A 14509-nucleotide genomic window follows, 5' to 3' on the forward strand; every position below is an offset into this window, starting at 1 on the left:
GCCTGTGGGATCCACCTGGATCAAGGGTTGAACACGTGTCTCCTACATTGGCAGATGGATTCTTTACCCCTGAGTCACCAGGGAAGCGCCCAGCCATCTGTATTTAAATAAGCCTCTGGGTGATTCTGATGTGCCCTAAAGTGTGAGAACCCCTGTTGCAAGATGTTGGTAGAGCTGTGATGAATGGACCTGGGGAGGATCATGTGGCAGCGAGATGCCATAGACAAAAATGGATTGAAAGAAGAGGGATTTCATAACCACCACCCTCACAGAGTTACAGCTTGCAGAGGGAGTCCGTCATCAGTAAGATAAATTCACAGTCACAGACTCTGATGTGTGCTGCAAACCCGAAGTATGGGTGCAGGCGTGGCCTGTTCCAGAGAGAACTGAACATCTGAGATTTGGTCCAGACCCAGTCAGGAAGGAGTGTGAGCAGAGCTGGTGCCTGTCATGCTGTGTAGGTGTCAGGAGGCCCTAAATCTGTTTGATTCTCACAGAGAGCCACGGAGCCTATTTAACAAGATACTTTTGTATAATTATTTACCCTGTACTTTTCTTGGAGTTAGTGGCCATATCCTCTGATTTTTCTTAAGCTGACTCATAACTTTAATTATCCATATAGACATGTGTATATAAATGTATACAGAACTATTTGTCAATGACTAGAATTTCAGAATGCAGCTTGCTTGATACTATTGGGTGATGATTAATTTGGATTAGATACCAATTCTGTACTAGGCACTACCCCTAGGTCTTTTTACACACAATTTCTAAATTAATTCTCAGATTTCTTCAAGTAAGAATTACTAATTCTACTGAAATGGCTCAGTAGAAGGTAAATCACTTGTCCCACATCACACTGCTAAGAAGGGACAGAGGAGGCTTTAATCAGGCAATCTGTCTCCAGATTCCTCTCTCAACCCCTACGTGACAAGTTCATGGGATCAAATGCATTTCTAGTTGAAAGTATGTGCACAAGCAGGGAATGTGTACTTTTGTCTTGACCTGTGTGTTTCCCGCCCCCAGACTTCTCATGACTCGAAGATATCAAGTGCCATAGTTAATTGGATTTGAAGCATTCTCCAAAATACCATACACATATCCAGAGCAGCTGAGAATTCTAACGAATATAGATATAGAACTTGAGCCAGTCCTAAAATATGGCAAACCAGGATATAGATATGAGGATGTAAGCGTGGGTTTGGGGAGGCGAGCGTTATAAATAGATGATCAGGCATATTTCAGGGCAGCCGCCGCTGGGAAAGAAGGAGGAGTCTCTACCAGCGGGCACAAAACCGATCCCACATCTTCCCTCTTCAACTTCCAGGTTCTCTATTTCTTGGCAACTGGTTAGGCTGTCCTTGTTGCCATGTGTTTGCCTCAGCTTGCACCTTTGTGACTTCTTTCCTCCCTTTAAATAATCTTGATGTTAATTTCATCTTTATGTTAAACGATATAAATAAAATCAGAAAAAAGCACATGATGTGTATTTCCCCGATTGCTCATCCCTCTTTACCCATTTGAGATGAGGAAGCAGTATAAACTAGAAAAATGCAAACAAAAAGAAACATTCATATCTAATAGTAAGAATGCGGACAGTGTAATAATTATTAATAAAAACAAATACACCTGGAACAATATCACCATACAGAATTGCTTGGAATGTATTTGCAAATTATAACTTTTTGTTGGTTTAATTTCTAAGCTAAACCATATCCATTTTATTTTACCTTAAAAAACTACATCAAAGAAAACTCTGAGGATTATCATTTTAAATTTCAGTTGTAACACAACATTGTAAATCAAATGTACTTCAATTAGAAAAATTTTTAAGAAACTAAATTTCAGTTGTGCAGTGAAGGAAAATTTTAGGCAGTCACATTTCCCTGGCACACTGGGCTTATTAAGTGCCTAAGATCAAGTTCTGTACATGGTTATAGCTCTAGACTATTCTCATTTTGACTTAAATTTTCATGCATAGCTATTTTGATAGTCCCTAAAATCAGTGCATTTGTGGTGGAATCATGAATTCACTACTCATAGAAGTGAATTCACAGGTGCATTTTCTTCACTTGCCTTTACGCCTAATTGAAAACTGGCCCAGAACATCAAACTTCCAAAGCAGGGTGACATGTCGCCACCAAGAAGGCATCTTTGACCAAGAAAGGCAAATACTTTTGATTCAGGCCAAGAATAAGCATTTGGTTAGTTTAGCAGAAGGAGAAATATTTCCCAAATTTGTTACTGCCTCAAAAATGGTCCCTTTTAAGAACTCGGCTCTCAATGAGAATTAAAGGTTTTCAAAACTGAGCAAAGGCAATTGTCTATAGGAGATTCAAAAAGCAATTTATAGCTTTCCCAACACCAAATAGCTTTAGTGAAAACAGCACTGCTTTTATTCACTTTCTTTAAGTACGCAGGTTATTAATACATTTTGAAATTAATAGTTTGGAAATTTTCATACCTTTCTAACTAGGAGTCAATAGTACATCTCTACCTGCAAGAATGACTTGATGCATTCATTTTACCACAATGAAAGTGTCATTTAGAAAGCCATTAGAACAGAACCTTAAAATTAACATTGTGACCCTACAAGGAAACATTAAATGGGTTGAAAAGTAATGGTGTTGAAAAGGAAAGGCCTGCCTTTAAAGTACAAGTTTAAAAAAAAAAAGAAAGAGAGGAAAAAAAAAGCCACTAATGAATAATTACTTTAATGAGCCTCTCGTCTCAGGGCTGCTCACATTCACTTGCATTAATGCTGTGAAATGTTGGATGGTGTGAACACATTAAAATACTCATTTTAGTGCTTTTTTGTTCAAGGAAGCAGTGGCATATCCCAAACTCCTCCATGAGGTGCTCTTTGGCAATTGACCTTGTCACCAAAATACTAGTGCTGCCCAGGCAATCATTGTAGACACTGGGGCTGGAAATAACCATTAAGTCCTTGGACCTACTTGGAACCCTCTAGCCCTGTGGCACAGGGTCTTTCCCCATAGAAGACATTTTAGCCAAGCAGTTAATGCTGAAGACACCAATGCATGATGCTGTGTACAAATATTACTTTTGCATAGACTTCATGTGCTTCTAAGTCCATATATGTTAACCAAGAGAAAATAGAGCGTTTTAAGAAGTTGCTCTGAAGGGTAAATGAAAGGACCTGAACAAAAATTTGGTACGGTGTCATCCATAATAAAAAGAAAAAGGGAACTATTAGGTAAAAAGTTGTATTTCCTAGCGTGGCTTACAAGGTCCACCATGAACTTGCCCAGTTTACTATCGGAGGTTATTGCATACCATTTTCTTTCCAACTCTTGCCTCTTCCTTTATGTTCTGGCCCAGTAGAGTCTTAAACTTGAATCACAAATATACTGGAAGGCTTGTAAATACAAATTGCTGGGCTCATCTTCAGAGTAATGATGGATTCAAAAGTTCACAGGTAATGTTGATGCTGCTGGTCTGTAGCCCACACCTTGAGAAGCACTGGTCTCATCTACTGTGTCTAGAAAATGCCACTGTTCCTTGTATACCAGAAATGTTGACACCAAGGCTCTGCTCATAGCACCGCGTCCAAGTCCTTGCCAATTTCTGTAGCCAGAATTGGCTTTTCTTTCTTGCCATTACCCTATAACCAGTTCCATTTGCTTCTACAGTGCTCATTCCCTTGCATGTTGCACTTTTATCTACCCATTTGTACCATGAACTCTTCCCAGGGCAGGGAACATGCCCTATCCATCTTTGTAATATCAGGGTCCTATGTGTTGCCTGGCAACAGAGTTTACTAAATCAACTCTGCTTGAATGAATGAACAACCAAACATTCATACCCTTTGTTGATCCCTTTGCTTTTTTAGGAGTAGTTTTCTCCTCCAGAAATGCTGTTATTGATTGAGAGTAAGTCCCGGTCTGTTCTTCAAGACCCTGGGCTAGTATTTTTTAAGTGACAAAACTTGCCCTAACCTGCTGGAATAAGCATTACTTCCCCTAGATACTCATTGCTCACAAGTGTTGTTTGCTTCTTTGGACTGAGTTTTTTTGTGGTTTTTTTTTTTTTAAGTACTACAGCTATACCTTATTGATTTCAGTGTCCGTGGAACCTAGTCAAGTGATGGAAGTTAGGAACCTCTTGGGAAAGGTGTGTGGAATGAGTGAATGGGGAAGAGAAGGTTCTGAATGAAGGCAGCCTTGTTTGGGAAGCGAACTGAATTCATCACTGGTATACTGAGCTCTCCATTCCCTTCCTGAAACCCTTTTCAAATATCTTTCAGAATCCCAATGCCCTGGCCCTGCCACACTACAGGCTATATGAGACACAGAGAGTGTAGTTAGAAAGCTACCATTAAAATGCAAGCAAAATAAGAAACACCCCAAATTAAGCAATAGCATGAGAATGAGTTGGAGATGCTACTGGAAGGAGAATCGTGATGGAGACAATCTCTAAATTGACCAGTTTCAAATACTGAGCATTCTAGGGTGAAAGTGAACTTTGCCACCAGTCTTGTACTTTAGTATTCTAAGTGTTGGTTTTCTTATCTGTAAAAAGGGAATACTAAATTATTATGGATATTAAATTAGGTGATGCATGTAAAATACTGACTCTTTGCAACCGCATGGACTGTAGCCCACCAGGCTCCTCCCTCCATGGGATTCTCCAGGCAAGACTACTGGAGTGGGTTGCCATTTCCTTCTCCAGGGGATCTTCCCGATCCAGGGATCGAACTTGGGTCTCCCGAAGTCCAGGCAGATGCTTTAACCTCTGAGCCACCAGGGAAGCCCAAAATACTTAGTACAGTGCTTGAAATATAGAAAGTATGCAAGACACAGAGCCATGTGGGTTAGCTGTGATGAAGTGTCAGTGATTAATGGGCTCAGGCTATGTCATGGACACAAAGATATGTGATTTTGTTCTTTATCTACAAAGAGTTTACAGAATAGTTTGGTAGGAAAAGTTGACCACACCCAAAGAAGCCTTTGGTTATATGTTGTCTAGTATTTATCACCAAGTAAATAATCCAGTGCAGGTTTTAATGTGCTTGGAGTTCATGAAAGGTAATGACCAGGGATGAAGGGCTTGGTTAATAATTATACTCCATAATATGTCATACTTGGGGATCTGGAAGTTAAGAATTAATTGAAATATGGGAAATAAAAGGAAGGATCTGGGACTGTAGAATTTTCTAGCATGTAAGATTCCATGCCTATTATTGCATTTTGCTATAAACATTTATCTTTCAAGGATATGTCGACTGAAAAAAATGCACAACCTAAAAATTGATTGTTATGTTTTATTCAGTGGACAAAACTGAGGATTTAGGCCTAAGACTCAACATCTCAGGTAACTCTGAGGGACTGCACTGAAGAGGCAAGGGGGGACCCATGGTATATGGGAGATTTTGCAACAAAGACCAGGTAGTTGGAACATCAAAAGATTACTGTTGATTAAGGAAAACCAGATATCTCAAGTTAAGGAATTTAGCACTTTTCTGTGTGTGGGAAGATGCAAAGCCTGGTCTCATTGAAATCATTCCTTTGACATGCACCTCAGCTCTCTGGGGCTGGTGTCCTATACACTCTCATCCTAAGTCTCCTCAGGGTGCACCATCAGAGATGGCTGTGGTGGCTGACCGCTAGATGGGGGTGGGGTGTCAAGAACCTGCCTCTCTCCTGAGTTCCCTCAGGGTTCACTGATGGGGCAGCTGTAATGTGATGACTTGATGGTGGCAAAAGCCTTATTTAGTGATATGGCAGGCAGTATTTTTCATTCACAAGTATAACAGTATAAACTCAATTAGATGGCTTGGACATAACTAACATTTGAGTTATCTGAACCCAATGTACAAACAGTAGGCCCATGAAAAGAATGACATAGGAATTTTAATGGATTTATACAAAAATAGAAATATAGATCAGTAGGTGTGTGTTCTTTTATAATATGCAGATATGCCATTCAGGAAAGATTTCCTAAGCCTTTCAGTTTGGATAGACATAAATGATAGTAGTGAACACATACACGTCCAGCCTGGGTCTAAGTGCTTTTATATTTGTGAAGCCATGCAATCCTCAGAACAGTATCTACTCAGGAGAACAGTATCTACTCAGCATGAAATAGATACTGTTGTTGCTGCTGCTGCTGCTAAGTCACTTCAGTCGTGTCCGACTCTGTGCGACCCCATAGACAGCCCACCAGGCTCCCCCGTCCCTGGGATTCTCCAGGCAAGAACACTGGAGTGGGTTGCCATTTCCTTCTCCAATGCATGAAAGTGAAAAGTGAAAGGGAAGTTGCTCAGTCGTGTCTGACTCTAGCGACCCCATGGACTGCAGCCTGCCAGGTTCCTCCATCCATGGGATTTTCCAGGCAAAAGTATTGGAATGGGGTGCCATTGCCTTCTCCGGTAGATACTGTTACAATGCTTAATTTATGGATGATGTGTTGAGACATGGCCACATTCAGGTATTCACAAGACCCCATGTGAACCCAAAGCAATATGGCCTTTGAGTCCGTATACTCAAGACAAATGTCACCGGAAGTTCCTGTTTGCTTGTCCAGTCTGAAAAGCTCTGCCTGTAGCCTGCCAGCACTGCTGGGGTTAAACATGTGGGACCACACCCAGGCGCTGGTTTCCTCTCACACTGGCTGCCCTCCACTACCATCCACGTGGTGACAAGGATTCAGTCAGTTCTCTCTGTGGTGAGTTTTTACTGCCAACCACCTTGGGATACTCACACATTCCAAATGCTAGTCCCATCCTTCTGTTTGCTCAGACAAGTAAATTTGTCACTTGAAACGATCTTTTAATTGTTTCTTTTCCTCTGGCTTCTTTCCAGGGCTTTGTAGCAAATGTTAAATGCTGTTTAAAAAATGTTTTTTCTTCTGGTGGAAGAGGTTAGCATGCATGTTGGTTAACTGTTGCATTTTGAACTTCCCACTTGGTAACTGACAGCCTGTAATTAAGCAGAACTTGAACTCTGACCATGTCTACATGTAGTTTTGTAGCCTGTCATCAAATCACTGTAGAATATTTTCTGTGAAAATGGCAGAAAATGCAATGCTCTCTGGCTGAGCAGTATCTTATCATGGTGAGGTTAACACATTCTCTGATGGGTTGGAGACCTGGGAATTTTCTTACCATGTGAGGAACATGTTGATTTCTTCTTGAAAACATAGTTTTCTATATAATACATCAATGATATATTTCCCTTAGGGACACAGAAGCTCAAATCAGGTAAGAGAAGGTGAAGGGAGGGCATTTATTGAAATATTTAATATGTGCCAGGCTTCGGGATATGTTTTTCCTGACTGCTGGATGGGGCATTTTACCTCTTACCTGTTCAGTGCTGACACTCCTGATTGAGGGCTTGTGAATTAACACCTTGGTAACAGCATACAGCTCAGATTTGGGGATTCATCTCAGACACCACTGGGGCTCCTCCTGGTCACCTGCCTTAGCTGTGTCAAAGAACTGGGACCTGAGAACCCAGAACCAGACACAAGGGTACGAGGGCAAGTGTGCATGCTTAGTCACTCATGAGTCAGTCATGTCTGACTCTTTGCCACCCCATGGACTGTAGCCCACCAGGTTCCTCTGTCCAAGGAATTTTCCAGGCAAGAATACTAGAGTGAGTTGCCATTTCTTACTCCAGGTAATCTTCCCAACCCAGGAATTGAACCCACAGCTCTTGCATCTCAAGTATTGGCAGGCAGATTCTTTACCACTGATGCCACGTAGGAATCCCACTCTAGATGTGGGGGAGGCTTACTAACAAGCCAGCTGCTTCCTTAGGGGACTCCATCTTAGTTATTAAGACACTCCAGAGGAGCATGGATCAGCAGCAGTTCAGAGTTCTGAACCAGTAGAGAAATAAAAAGAGGATGAAGAAGATGAGGTGAAATTTTACTGTGTTGACTAATGACACTTATATTCATAATCAAAAATGGAAAAACATGCTCTGCTAGAATTTGGAACCCCATAGAAATGCACCCCAGAAGGCCCCTTCCTGGAGAAAAAACCCTGCCCTAACCTCTAGCACTGTACCAAAAGTATGGACAGATCCTTCCAAAAGTTATGATCTGGAGGAACAGGGTAGTATTGGTGCATCTCATGGGAAACTGGCTCCAAGAGCAGGGGTTGGGGAGGGGGCAGCGAGAGACTGGGCTTTGGCTGAGCAGTTTTTCCTTTTAAGTTTGCCGAGCAGATTAAGTCCCGTCTCCTTCCCCTGGGAAAAATTGAGGGGGGTGTCTAGGTTGACCAGGCATGTTATGCTAATAGATCCAGTCACAGGAGAGGAAATAGGAGAAGTTCTCCCCCAACCTGCATTAGGTACATGAACTCCTGGAGGGTAGATGATAGAATAACAAGATACACAAAATATCACAGGATTAACATGACACATCTTCCAGGAGCATCAATTTTACTGAACAATTTGGGGAAAATATTATTTTAATAGTAGCACAAATACAGAGATATTTATAGAACAGAATATAAAAATCCCTATGAATTTTTAAAACAAAGCACAATACTTTAAAGCTCTTTCAGGCTTACTTTGGGCTGCTTTGGGCTAAGCCCCCAGGTCCCTCAGGGGTATATGTTCATTTCTCTCTGCCTAGGGTAAATTCAGTGAAAAAGTCTGGAAGCTCTCCAAGGACACTGAGCATGTCACATGAAACCTTTATTAAAGCACCAATATGAACTTGGCAATGTTAGCATTTTGAAAAGCAAGGAGAGGGATTCAGAATGAGAGAGAGACAGTCATCAGAGAGGCATGTGACCAAGGAGGCAGACACGCAGCACAGTGTCGAATGGGAGGGCCAGCCAGTGGGAAGGGAAGAATAAAGGAGGAAGGCGGTATGGGAGAAAGACCATAAAAAGCTAAGGACAAAGTGGCTAAGACAACACTTTCCTAACGGAAGGGGGAGAACTGGAGGTCAGAGCTGAGGCAGATGCAGCCTCCTTGTCCACCTACTTTTGTGGTCCAGCCATGACACACGGCTGTGCACGCAGGACTCTGCTGGGGATGCTCTCTGAGTGAGGTATGTCTGCCATGGGATTTTGTTTGCAGAGAGGCAGTGCTTACTCCAGTCCCATGGAAGTTTATGTATGTCTGGTTGATCATCTGACCCCTCCATGGACTAGATGAGAGTCTAAGGTAGAGTAGAGTGGGTTAGGGTGGGGAGGAGTGGAATTCAGTGGAATAGAATGGAGTGGGATGGGGTAGAATAGAAGTCCCATTCTATGAAGCAGGCCTTGGTGCCATAAGTTGAAAGCCGAATACCTGTGGAATCTAGGTAGGTAGAAAAGGTGTATAGTTGTGTTAATTACTGTAAGTGCAGGGTATTGAGGGTGGGTGCCTTGTTTAAAGACACTCAAATTGAGAAATAAAGAAATAAAAAATCTGACTGACTAGTCATTCCCTTTCTGCTATTATTCATGTTTTTCAAATGTGAGAAATGAGGCTCAGAAATTAGTTTCCTAAGGCCACAAATCCAGTAAACACCAAATTTAATCCAAAGATCTTTTTTTTTATTTCCAAAAAAAAATTTTTATTGTGACATCTACTTCAGAATTTCCAAAATCTTTCAAGAATATTCACTACAGAGGTAGAAACTCATGGTCCTCCAAGGAAACATGGTTTTCAGAATATTTACCCATAGAAGAGTTACCAGTCAGAATACTGCTATTTAACAAAAAACAGTGACAACTAGTATTTAAATAGCATGTTTCAAAATAAACAATAACAGCAAAATCGGGACTCCTGAAAGTCAAGAGAAGAAATGGTTATTGATTTGGAAAAAAATAATTGCTTTAACAGCAGAAAGATTTTAATATGAAACTTAAAAAGAAACTGTCAGTTGGTGCAGTCAAAGACTCATTAATAGCCAGATATTGGACAGCTTTTTCACTATTATCTTGGTAACATCACTTTATATAATGAATTTTGATTTTTCTTGGCATATGTGTGTAAACTCCAATAAAACACTAAAAGGAAAAAAGATAAAAATTAGTGGAGGTGAATGACTTTTCTAAGTAGGTGATTGTTCATAGCGTTCATTCTTAGCAGTAGATTTTTACAACATACACTTGCAATATTCTAGTTCTTCTTTTATTTTTATGAGAGCTGGTCATGAATGTTAATTTCCCCCCAGCAAGTGGAGAGTTTATGAAAAGCCTAGGCAGAGTGGGATTGGATTCTGAACCTGACCTGGCTGAGTTCGCATATTTCCTTTATCCAGAGCTGCGACCTAGCATTATTCAGCTTTCTCTGATCCATTTTTCCTACTGTTTTATTGGATAAACACATGTTTTGTTGACGAGCACCATCACCATCTTGGCTAAGGAAATTCATATCTCTTGGTGCATAGTTTCCCTCCTGACTCCAGGCTGCAGTTTAAGTATCCTGGTTTAACTCTAGCCACAGAGGTCTTAGTAAAAACTTTAAAACACCCACACAATAAATTACCCCTCTTCTGGATGTGAAGCCACAAAGGAAACATTGTTGTATCCTCACACTTGTGAACAATTCTATTGTTAAGGATGGTATATTAAGCCAGTAGCCTTATCCATTAATACAAAATACAGCAGAGTACATTTTCAAGTATGTGCAGTGAACTGCATACACAGTGCACATTATCGTCATCAGAGCTGTGCTGAGGGAATTTAGCTTAAACTGTTTAGAGGCACACCATAATAGTTGCCTGTAATTGTTTCAAAATTGGTTTTCTGTGGTTTAGAGCTGAGTTTTTATTATTGTTGTTATTTATTAATCTCATTCTATGACTGTCACATCTGATCCTGGTTTTCCTAGCACTTCTAAAACAGGAACGGTCTACGATGATTTTATTTCATCAAGTAATTGCAGTATGACACTTCACCTTTAAGGGAATTGGAGCTCTGTACATTTTAAAGCTATTAACAGAATTCCTTACATTTAGCATAGAATTATAGGTCTACTGAAAGCAAGTGTTTGCCAATAAATAGAAAATTGTGTTCTCATTTATCCAAGTTCTTTAAAAAAAAAACAAAAAACCTCCATATCCTTGGTTTTTATTATTTCTTCATATTTTGACAATTCTTGTAGAAACATATAATGAACTTGGTTATTTATCCTGATTCATTGAGAGCTGTGTCAAAAGCAAGGTAAAGAAGTGGATTTTATTTGCAGTAGTACATTAGTACACATGGATTTTCCATTTTAATGAGACAGGTAACAAAGTAGCATCCAACTCCTTATTCCACCCCACTCATTAATGTATTACACAAATATGGATAACTTCTAAGCTCTATATTTAATGAGGGAGGGGATTAACCTTTAAATGTATTTATTACTTCTATTTTGCATTTAAAAATCTTGCCATTACACCAGTATTTTCTCAGTTCAGTCCTTTTTGTATCTCTTTAGCTATTTCCCATGTTGGAATATCAACTCTATTGGGCTAATTTTTTAAAATTTATTTTTAATAGGAGGATAATTGCTTTACAATATTGTGTTGGTTTCTGCCATATAGCAACATGAATCAGCCATAGGTATACATATGTCCCCTCCCTCTTGAACCTCCTTCCCACCTCCCACCCCATCCTACCCTTCTCAGAGGGCTATTATTTTTTCATCTGTGGTTCTATCTCCTTCCTCCTCACTATGGTCTGAGCCTCACTGGTTGAGCTAAAAAATACATTACTGCTGTTGGTTGTCTCCAGCCTGGGTCCTCGGGACAGTGAGTCCCACCACTTTTCAGTTGCAAGTCCCCCACAGATGTTGACGCTGATAGAATGTATGGGAAGCAGTGGAAGTGCCACTGCATTGGGTTATTGGTGCTGACTGTGAATAAACCAGTGGAGGAAGCAACAGGGGAACACAGTGTTCAGAAACTCTCAGGGCTCCAGCTATGTTAAATCCTTGTAATCATGTTCGCTTGTACTTGTCCAAATTTCTCCCTATCTGCCTTTGTGATTGAGCTAATTAGATCACATTTTTCTCTCTCTCCTATTTCTTCTTCATTTACTTCTTGTTTTTTCACTGTGACATCATTAGAATGAAGAAGGAGTTCTGCTTCTAAGATGGGCAAGAGCGGTACATACTCAAAGCAGCCTTAGAGGGTCCTTCCATCTGATCAAATTCCAATTGAATTCGTGGCTCACCTCACTCTCATGGTGGACAGAAGTTCTCTTCCTCTGATTTGCCTTTCATCTCAGGGTGTAGATATTTTATATGTTTTTCTAAAATCTCTGACTACAGTAGTCTTCTCAGCCTGCTACAACAAAACACTGTAGACTGGGGGGATTAAACAACAGACACCTGTTTCTCACAGTTTTGAAAGCTAGAAATTCCAGGACCAAGGTGCAAACTGATCTGGTTCTTGATGAGGGCCCTTTTTCTGATTTATAGATGGCTACCTTCTCACTGTTTCCTCATATGGCAAACATATGCCTCTCTCTTCCTCTTCTTAGGCTTGTGCTCAGTCACTTCAGTCGTGTCCAACTCTTTGTGACCCCATGGACTCTAGCCAGTCAGGCTCTGCTGCCCATGGGATTCTCTAGGCAAGAATACCAGAGTAGGTTGCCATGCCCTTCTCCAGGGGATCTTCCTGGCCCAGGGATTGAACCCAATCTCTTATGTTTCCTGCATTGGCACTCAGGTTCTTTACTATTGGCGTCACCTGGGAAGCTCAATCCCATCTTGAGGATCATACCCCCATGAGCTCATTTAACCCTAATTACTTCCCAAAGGCCCATTTCCCAATACCATCACACTGGGGTAAAGGCTTTAACACATGGAATTTGGGGGGAAGACAGTTCAGTCCATAGCACTGACCTCCTCTGTCTTCTGTTTTAAACTTGGTCTCATCTCTACCCTTTTCACCATTACTTAATATCTTTACTAAAGTTGGATTCCATTTTAAAAGGAAATATTCTATCAGCACTGTAAGTAGAAGACTAATATCAGTTGCCATGATAAAAGTTGAATTCATAAGTACAAAACTATGGTAAAAAAAAGATAAGTGTTTTTCTGGCTCTCATGTAGCACACTTGGGGAGCACTGGTGAAAACCATGTTCAGGTTCTGAATTCAAGATTTGCCTTAGATGTGCCAATATTCTACTACTGATGTAGTTTGAGAGTTGGTTGAAGCCATGCCACTTTTGTATAACCACACTAAATGATCTTAACCTAGTTTAGAACGAATCTAGAGTAGGGAAAATGGGAAAGAATTGTGACTCCTGTCCGAGTCCAGATTTATAGCTGCTAGTGATAAGTATTTGTTTCTTGATGTGAGCTGTACCGGCTACTGCACTTTAATTGGTGGAACCGTGATCATTTAGGCTATTAACAGAAACTAGTCATGTGTTTTCAAAGAAACTTATAAATTAGAATCTTTCATTAAAGATCAATCAGCCATTTTCACATTTCAAAATTTGACACCATTGCTTTCTTGATGGGAGAGCCAACTGACCATAAAACTCATCTAATCCTTTTTCTAAGGGTAGGAATCAAGAAAATAAAAATCTATCTATTTAGCTGCTTAAAATATTTATATTATTAATTCTGGCATAACTACTTCACGGGTAAGATTACGAAGTGATTTAGCCAACGTTGCTTGAACGTTAGGCATAGGGAAGCAGCCGAGGAGTCAGCCCTGTTACTGTCTGCTCTGATCTCTAAGGTTTGGTTTCAGAGATTTAGAAAAGAATCAGAGAAATGTTTACCTAAAAAAAGAATCAAAGAGATATCTAGCTGTCAGTAAAATGGCCTATCTTGCTTTTCTAAGTGCAAGATAAAGAACTTAAAATATACTGAGAAACATTTCATGAACTTTTTTTTTTAAATTGGCTCAGAGAAAGTTTCTTAAGGAAGCCTATGAGTGACCTATAACTGTAGTCATGGACAGGAAATTCAGTGACTTCCTGGGAAAAGCTGAACATTTAGCTGTGATAGAGGCAATGCAGTTGGTTCTAAAAACCTTGAAAGAGTAGTAGACCGATGTCTTATAAATTCAGGCTGTCACTTAGAAACTTTGATCTCCAGCAAGGCATTGAACTTCACTGAGCCTCAGTTTTTCCATCTATAACTATACTTGTATGGCCAAATTTCAGTGATCTGTTTTGCATATATCTTTTCCTATCACTTCTGCTTTATGCAATCTGGCTTTAAGTGTCAACATTTCTTCAACTGATACACAGAGGAAGACAATGAGAATTAAAATGGATTTTTTTTCTGTTGTCATTGTTGTAAATGAAGGTGTCAGAGAATATGTTATATGTATGTGAAAATCTGGGTATTTTTTATGATCTGTATACAGTCAAATTGTATCATACATAGATTTGCATATTGGGCGTATAACCAAAAGTCAGAAGGAGTTTAGGGCATGAAACTCTGAACTTCAAACAAAATTCATAAGCAGATATCTGGACATATGCCCTTTTTTGTTTTTATGTAATGATCTTGGTAAAATAAATTCTGGGAGGCTTTTGACATATATATTTTTATATGAGAAACACTTTTCCCTGAGTTAAAGTCAATC

At 40.0% G+C, this 14509-nt stretch overlaps 1 protein-coding gene across 3 annotated transcripts in view; it reads left to right on the plus strand.

The window, feature by feature from the left end:
• LOC133251612 (teneurin-2-like) overlaps window positions 1–14509 on the plus strand; it is a 427154-nt gene that overhangs the window by 164326 nt on the left and 248319 nt on the right. The window contains exon 1 of one of the 3 annotated variants that reach the window (XM_061424275.1): window positions 8794–9027. The exons of the other annotated variants lie outside the window; for them this stretch is intronic. The gene's annotated coding sequence lies outside the window, so the exon portion shown is untranslated. Of the gene's footprint in view, window positions 1–8793; window positions 9028–14509 lie in introns of those variants that run through there. 3 annotated transcript variants of the gene reach the window in all.

This window comes from Bos javanicus, chromosome 7 (genome assembly GCF_032452875.1).
Source record: "Bos javanicus breed banteng chromosome 7, ARS-OSU_banteng_1.0, whole genome shotgun sequence".
In the NCBI taxonomy this organism is placed as follows: Eukaryota; Metazoa; Chordata; class Mammalia; order Artiodactyla; family Bovidae; genus Bos; species Bos javanicus.